Genomic DNA, 8,585 nt, shown 5'->3' with positions numbered 1-8,585 from the left:
GGATTTGAGGTGCAGGTTAGCCCTGATCTATCTGAGTTGTGAACAGGCTTAAGAGGCCAAATGGTTTACTCCCATTTCTGCACTTCTGTGATTGAATATGTTTTGTTTAAAGAACAAATGACGCACAATATCTGTGAGAAAGAATCCATTGTAAGGAACAACCCAAACTCCTATCTTGTGAAAACCACGTATATCTTGCAGTGAGATAAAGCAAAATTAATACCATTAGTGACTGAATTCGTACAGTGACAAACATATAAAGAACCAGGCAGTCACAAGCTTTCACCCCCTTCTTTATTTCTCTAATCCAATGTATGTAATGAAAATTGGATAGGATAGAAAGGGAAGCAAAAGAGGAGGGGAAAGTGGCATCTTTGATGAAGGGAAAACTACTGTTGTAAGTAGAGAAGATATTTCTGAAAAATCATCCAGTGAAAATTAATGGGTTGAAATTAGAAATAGGAATTGAATGATCACCTTGATGGGATCATTCCCCGCCAATAGTCAGAGGGAAATTGAGGAACAAATACGTAGAGAGATCTCAGATATATGTAAGAATAATAAGGTTGTGATAATAGGTGATTTTAATTTTCCAAACATCGACTGGGACTGCCATAGTGTTAAGTGTTTGGATGGTGAAAAATTTTGTTAAATGTGTTCCAGAAAAGTTTCAGTATGTAAATCGTCCTACAGGAGAGGGAGCAAAACTTGGCCTTCTCTTGGGTAATAAGGGAAGGCAAGTGAATGAAGTGATAGTAGGGAAACAGTTGGGTTTAGTGATTATAATTCTATTTGTTTTAAAATAGTTATGCAAGAGAATAAGCCTTCATTAAAGTTAAAGATTTTAACTGGAGTTTCAATGGTATGAGACAAGAACAAGATTGGAGTCAACTGTTCGCAGGTGAAGGGACATCTGATAGGCAGGAGGTTTTCAAAATTGTGATAACAAGAATTCAGAATCATTATGCTCCTTTTAGAGTCAGAATTAGAGAACAATGGATGAATAAAGATATGATGTGGTGTTGGACTGGGGTGGACAATGTTAAAAATCACACAACCCCAGGTTATAGTCCAACAGGTTTATTTGGAATCACTTGCTTTTGAAGCACTGCTTCTTCATCAGGTGGTTGTGGAGCAGAATCAGAAGACACATACTTTATAGCAACAGGACTGCAATGTCATGTTAATGTAATATTAAACAAATTTAGCTTATGTCTTTCATCTTTTAGAATGATCATGTTAGTTTCAGTTTCTTCATATGTAATTGCCAGAACTTTTTTAAAGTTACATTTTTTTATTTCAAAAATATACTTTATTCATAAAATAATTTGATGGTCTATACAGTTGGTCATGCCATACATACGTAAACATTTGCATACAGAGATCAGAATTTATCATTTGTATATACAGGTCTGTACGTTTATCAATCATATGTCCATATATTTAACTGAGGCATCAGTAGAGCCCAAAAGGCTGCTTGGGCCCCCTGTTCTTCTTAGGCAGGCAGCTGTTACACGGTGGTCTTTCCCGACCGCGCCTTGGCGGCAGCTGCCCCAAGCTTCAGCACGTCCCTCAACACGTAGTCCTGGACCTTGGAATGTGCCAGTCTGCAGCACTCAGTCGGGGTCAACTCCTTCAGCTGGAAGATCAACAGGTTTCGGACCACCCAGAGAGCGTCCTTCACCGAGTTGATGGTCCTCCAGGCACAGTTGATGTTCGTCTCGGTGTGCATCCCGGGGAACAGACCATTGAGCACGAAGTCCCGCGTCACGGCGCAGCTCGGGACGAACCTCGACAAACACCACTACATTCCTCTCCAGACTTCCCTTCTCACCACCAGCCAAGGCATGTCTTGGTGCTTGTTGGAAAGTTCTAGCGATGAGGCATTCTGCCAAATGACTTTGACAGTCTGCTCAGGGAACCGCTCGATAGGATCCGCCCTCTCCTTTTCTTGAAGGGTCTCAAGGACACTACGTGCTGACCACTTCCTAATGGGCTTGTGGTCAAAATGTTTTTCTTCATAAATTTCTCCACGAAGGACAGGTGATTTGGAACGGTCCAACTACTCGGAGTGTTCCACGGCAGCGAGGCCAGGCCCATCCTTTGCAACACCGGGGACAGGTAGAACCTCAGTACGTAGTGACACTTGGTGTTTGCATACAGGGGATGCAAAAACAGCTTTTTGCTGCCACACACAAAGGTGGCCATCAGGGTGAGGGTGGCATTGGGTGTGTTTTTTCCCCCGTTTCCCAGACCTTTATAGATCGTCCATTCGGACCCGGTCCATCTTTGACCTCCATATAAATTGGAAGATGGCCCGGGTGACTGCAGCGGCACAGGTTGTGGGAATAGGACACACCTGTGGCAGGTATAAGAGCAATGACAGTGCCTCACACCTGATGACCAGGTTTTTTCCTGCGATGGAGAGTGACCGTAGCTTCCATCTGCCCAGTTTCTGCCTCACTTTGCTGATACGCCCCTCCCAAGACTTGGCGCACACCCCAGCCCCACAGAACCAAATACCCAGCATCTTCAGGTGGTCGGTCCTGATGGTGAAGGGGATTAAGGATTGGTCGGCCCAGTTCCCGAACAGCATGGCCTCGCTCTTGCCTTGGTTTACCTTGGCCCCCGAGGCCCGTTCGAACTGGTCACATATGCACATGAGTCTGTGCACGGACAGTGGATCCGAGCAGAAAACGGTGACGTCATCCACGTACAGGGAAGCCTTAACCTGCAGGCCCCTGCTGCCAGGAAGTCACCCCTCTCAGGCTCGCATCCTTCCTGATGGACTCGGCAAATGGCTCTGTGCAGCACACAAACAAGGCAGGAGAGAGAGGGCAGCCCTGCCTGACTCCAGATCTGACTGGGAAGCTATCTGATTCCCACCCATTGATTAAGACTGCACTGACAATGTTGGTGTAGAGCAGTCTGATCCAATTGCAGATTCCCTCCCCAAAGCCCATTTTGGAGAGAACATGTGTGTGATATCCTGTCAAAGGCTTTCTCCTGGTCCAGGCTGATGAGGCAGGTGTCCAACCCTCTGTCCTGCACATAGGCGATCGTATCCCTGAGGAGTGCGAGACTTTCAGCGATCTTCCCGCCCGGTACAGCACAGGTTTGGTCAGGGTGAATCACCGACCCCAAAGCAGACCTGACCCGGTTGGCGATAACCTTTGACAGAATTTTGTAATCCGCATTCAATAGTGAGATTGGTCTCCAATTTCTGAGTTCCTCCCTCTCCCCCTTCCGCTTGTAGATGAGGGTGACGATGCCTTTCCTCATGGATTCACTCATGGTACCTGCCCGAAGCATACTGACATACACCTCCAGCAGGTCCTGGCCAATCAAGTCCCACAGAGCAGAATAGAGCTTGACTGGTAAACCGTCGCTTCCGGGAGTTTTATTCTTTTTGAAGGACTCCCAGGCCTTGGTCAGCTCGTCCAGCGATAGTGGCTGGTCCAGCCTCTCCCGTGTTCTGTCGTCTAAGACCTCCGTGATAGAGGACAGGAACGACTGGGAGGATGCACTGTCGGTCGGCTTCGCGTCATACAGACTGGCACAGAAGGATTTGCTGATCCTCATGACGTCAGCCTGAGATGACGTTATCGAGCCATCTTCTTCCTTCAGGCTGCTGAGCACGGAGCTCTCTTTGTGCACCTTCTGGAAGAAGAAACATGAGCACGTCTCATCCTGCTCCGCCGAGCGGACCCTGAACCGGAAGATTATCTTGGAGGTCTCCAAGGCAAAGAGCGAGGCTTGCTGGCCCGTCACCTCCTTGAAGTCCTCCGTGACATCGACCCCCTTCGTCTGCAGCAGGAGCAGGTTCTGCATACTTTCCTGGAGCTGGTACAGTTTTGTCCGCCTCTCTCTCGCCTCCTGAATACCTTTTGAGGATGAAGAACCTCTTGATGTTCCCTTTTACCGTTTCCCACCAGTTTGCTGGGGACTCAAAGAGGGGCTTCATGGTTCTCCAACCTGCGTAGTCCCTCTTGAGCTCCTCAATGTTTCCTGGGGTCAACAGCTTTGTGTTCAGCTTCCACGTTCCCTTACCAGCCCGCTGCTCGTCCTGTAGGTGACAGTTGGCCAGCAGGAGGCAGTGGTCAGAGAAGAACACCGGCTTGACATCGGTGGATCTGACCGAGAGCGTTCGGGACACAAACAGGTAATCTATCCTTGAGCGGATAGACCCGTCTGCCCGTGACCAGGTGTATCTACACTGCGCTCCGTCTGCAGGGGTGCTGAAGACGTCGTGCAGCTTGGCATCTTTTACTGTTTCCAACAGGGCTTTGGATGTGGCATCCAGTTTACTGTCCCCCCCCCCCCCCACCGGATCATCCATCTGCATCAATGATACAGTTGAAGTCTCCGGCCAGAATGACCGGCCTGGACATAGCCAGCAACAGTGGAAGCTGCTGCAGGGGACGGTCAACCATTCACTCTTACCCACTGGGGCATACACATTAATCAGTCTCAGGGGAGCATTCCTGTACATGACGTCGGTGACGAGGAGGCGCCCGCCCACCACCTCCTTTAACCTCGGAGATGGTGAAGTTGCCTCCTCACAAAAGGATACCCAGGCCAGAGGCGCGGCTATCGTTGACCCCGACCAAACTGACGGCCCATGGCCCCACAAGCGCAACCATCTCCAGTAGCTGCTGAGGTGCGATATCCCACACTCCTGCAGAAACAGGACGTCGGCTTTAACGTTGGCCAGGAAGGCCATTGTAGAAACACATCGCATAGCCGATTTGATGCTACGCACATTGATGCTGGCAATTTTTATCCCCATTTTAACGAGGTTACCAGTGTCCATTTGCTGTTGGTCTTGCCTGTCTGGGGTAGCTGTATGCATCCCCGTGGTGACGGCAAACTGCTGGATCTTCCCAGGGCTGAGGTAGCTGTCCGGCTCCACGCTGGGGCCATTTCCCCGCTCTGGTGTCTACGGGTCGGGCCTAGGGTCTGCACAGTCCATTTCGCTGTCCAACAGTGGAGCTGTCACAGGACCGCTGCTCCCAGTTACCTGGAGCTGTGGGCCGGTGGGTACCTCTTGGTTCTCACCGGGTGTGGGGGGGGTGAGGGGTGGTCTTTACCTGTTTGGGCAATGCTGCCCTCCTTTCTCCTCGTGGCGCTCAGTCTCTTCCTCTGGTGATGACCATCCTTCCGCCCGTCCTCACCGTCGGAAGAGCTGCCTGTATTCTCGTCGGTGTCGCTTCCCCCTTTGCTGGGTGGCTTTGGAGGCCTGGCGAGGTTTCCTCTTCCTGCTTTTGACAGTAATCCAATCCTCTGCCTCCTTTGTTCCCTTCTCTTCCATTTCCTCCGTCTGTCTTGAAGGAGCTTGGATTGGCTGCTACACCTCCCCGCTGTCTGCCGTCTGCTCCGCTACATCCTGCCCTTCCTTCTGGGTGCCTCCAGACACCGTACCCATGCTTTTTTGGGATACCTTGCTGGTCTTAGGCGGTCCACGGCTCGTGTTGCCACCTCTGGCCATCTGTGCATAGGTGGCAGCCCCTCGTCTTGGGCAGGCCTTGTACATGTTGCCCATCTCTCCATACAGATTACAGTTCTTGGCCTCTTTACATTCCTTGGTCGGGTGGCCTTCCTGCTTGCAGTTTCGACAGACGGTCACCTTACAGTCCGCCGCCATGTGGCCTGTCCTCCCGCAGGTTTGGCACACGTTCGGCTGCCCTGCATATGTCAGGTTACCTCTGCTTCCTCCGATGGCAAAGCTGGAGGGTGGGTGGAGGATGTTTCCACTGGCATCGATCCTCAGGGTTACCCTGACCTGTCGTTTGCTGGTCCAGATCCCGAAAGGATCGACCACATCGGTGCTTTCTCCTTCAACCTGAATGTATCTTCTCAGGAAGGTAAGGACATCCGCTGCTGGAACATGGGGGTTGTACATATGGATTGTAACAACCCGACTCCTCTGCACAGGAAGCACACACAACGGAACCGCCGACAAGATGGAGTACAGAGGTTCCCCTTCCTTCTCCTCGGAGACCTTCAGGAGCTGCTCGCAATTCTTCACGCTCCTGAAGGTCACCTCAAAATAGCCTGCCACAGGGAAATCCTGCAGGCAGTACACATCCGTTGCTTCAAACCCGCAGCACTCCAGCAAAATCTTCTTGTCAAACACCGATCGACCGGTGTACGTTCCTCCACCTTCTTCACAGTCACCCTGACTGTGTTGCGAATACCCTGGCTGCGAGCGGCTGCTGAGGCCATAGCTCTGAGGTTGGCTGGTACCTGAATTGGCGTTAGGCTGAAGCCAGCATAGAGATCCACCAATGCCCCTATTTCATTAATTGTCCAAATTAATTCCTTACATTATATCCTATAAACTGGCACAAACTGACAAACAATATTTGTAATTATCCAACTCTTTGCTAATGGTAACTGTTCTTCGAACATTTGTGTCTCAGCAGATATGGAAAGAATCCTATTGCAGGGCTTTTCCTGGAAAAAACACTAGAAAGTTCACCTACCCTCAATTTCACACTCTGACAAGCATCATTATTGAACTGTCCATTATGAGGGGGTATCCTCATCACGACCAGCTATCCTTAGTAGCCACACACGCAGACGACAAGCAACATGAATTTGACTGGGACAGCACTACCATTATAGGGCAAGCAAAACAAAGAACAGCCAGGGAATTCCTAGAAGCATGGCACTCATCCACAAACTCCATCAGCAAACACATAGACCTGGACCCAATATACCGGCCACTACAGCGGACAGCTGAAACTGACAACCGGAAGCGGCAGGGACAGGCCACTATAAATGCCAGAGGAAACACCACAGAAGCGCTTCACAGAAGGCTCCCAAGCACTGAGGATGTCACCTAGACAGGGGACGAAACGTTTGCAACAAAAACTTCCAGCTCGGCGAACAGAATCACAGCAATGAGCACCCGAGCTACAAATCTTCTCACAAACTTTGATGAGGGGTATGATTTGTGAGATTGAGGGCAGCACACTGGGGATACCTCAAGTGTATGTAAGCAGGAACAAATTAAGGCCGTGGAAGAAGAAGGCACAGCATCACAACAGAGATGAAATTAGCTTCACTTACAGCTATAAAGACTAGACATCCTTATCTTCGGAGTCGAGTTTGGAAAAGAAGATACATAGATTATTAGCGGCTGTTAGACTCAGTGAAGCATGTTTCAAGGAGTCACAGCCACATGCAATCTCTGCATTCACGTATATGTGTGCTAAGTCATAGCAGAAGAAACACGACTAAATTATTTGGAGAAAACATATTTTTATTGCTTGGTTAAAAACAGGAGCTAACTGTTCTCTGGTGGCTGAATTTTGTCAGTAATGGCTAATTAAGAGGAAGGCCACACCCCATCATTCAGTTGTGGAAGACATGGACATGAAAAAATAAGGATGCTGTGTAATCAAAGAAACATTTTTGCATCTTCTGACACACCACCATCAGCACAGATACTGGCACTGTGGATGCTGTAATGGATCATTTGGAGGTGGATTCTGCATGTTATGAGACATTTGGCCGCAACCAAGGACAGGACAAGGATGGCATAGGTACCAGCTTGCCAGAGGGTAAAGCTGCACATGTGTTTCACAACAGATGATGCAGATGAGGATAGGGTGCATACAAAAGAAGGGAATAATACTTGTAATGCTTGAGCATTGCCAGATATTCACGGAAGGTCACCTTGTTGTTGTGAAGGTTCAGGCTGCTGCTATCATTACTGCAGGTCTTCAAAGCATTTCACAGAGTGCCACAGCAGCTGTGACCTGTTCTCTCAGAGATTGATAAGATTGGTAATGCACCACTCGTGGAGCACAAACCTGGGATTGAATCTAGGTGAAACAGCATATATGCTCCCACCCTGCCACTCAACTGTGACTTTGCCTTAGCCACAAACTGCAACTGCTAAAAATGGAAGCCAAAAACTGGCCTTCTAACAGCAGAACTGCTCAGATCATCCTGCAAAGGCACCAATACTCTTCACCACTGACAGTCAACAACTTCCAACCTTCCTATACCCATTAAGGTGGCAGTGTATAGGAGCTCCGAGACAGGAAGGAATGCACAAGAATGATCTGTTGGCATTTGTATGTGATATAACAAAGCTTATTTTATGGTGGTTTTGATTTTAACATGTTCCTGTGAGAAAGTTGATGTGGACAGTAGCAGAGGGAGGCTAAGCTAAATGGAAGATTTGCAATGAAAGCTTGAGATACTGGAAATACTCAGCAAGTCTGGCAGCTTCTGTGGAGAGAGAAAAACAGAGTTAATATTTCAGGTCAATGACCCATTTTTAGAACTGAGAACTTTTAAAAGTGTTCACTAGTACCAGGTTCACTTGAGACAGATTAGTCAGACCAGAAAAGCATTGTGTACAACAAACACAAAATAGCATATAGGTGCTGGAAATCTATGTTAAGAACAAAAAATTACTCAGCATGTCAGGCACATCTGTAGCTTGCAGGGCTTTTCCTGGAAAAAAACACCAGAAAGTTTACCGCGCCTCAACTTCACACTCTGACAAGCATCATTATTGAACTGTCCATTCTGAGGAGTGTAGTTTGTGAGATTGAGGGCAGGGCACT

This window comes from Chiloscyllium plagiosum, chromosome 12 (genome assembly GCF_004010195.1).
Source record: "Chiloscyllium plagiosum isolate BGI_BamShark_2017 chromosome 12, ASM401019v2, whole genome shotgun sequence".
In the NCBI taxonomy this organism is placed as follows: domain Eukaryota; kingdom Metazoa; phylum Chordata; class Chondrichthyes; order Orectolobiformes; family Hemiscylliidae; genus Chiloscyllium; species Chiloscyllium plagiosum.
Note: the sequence above shows the minus strand (reverse complement) of the source record.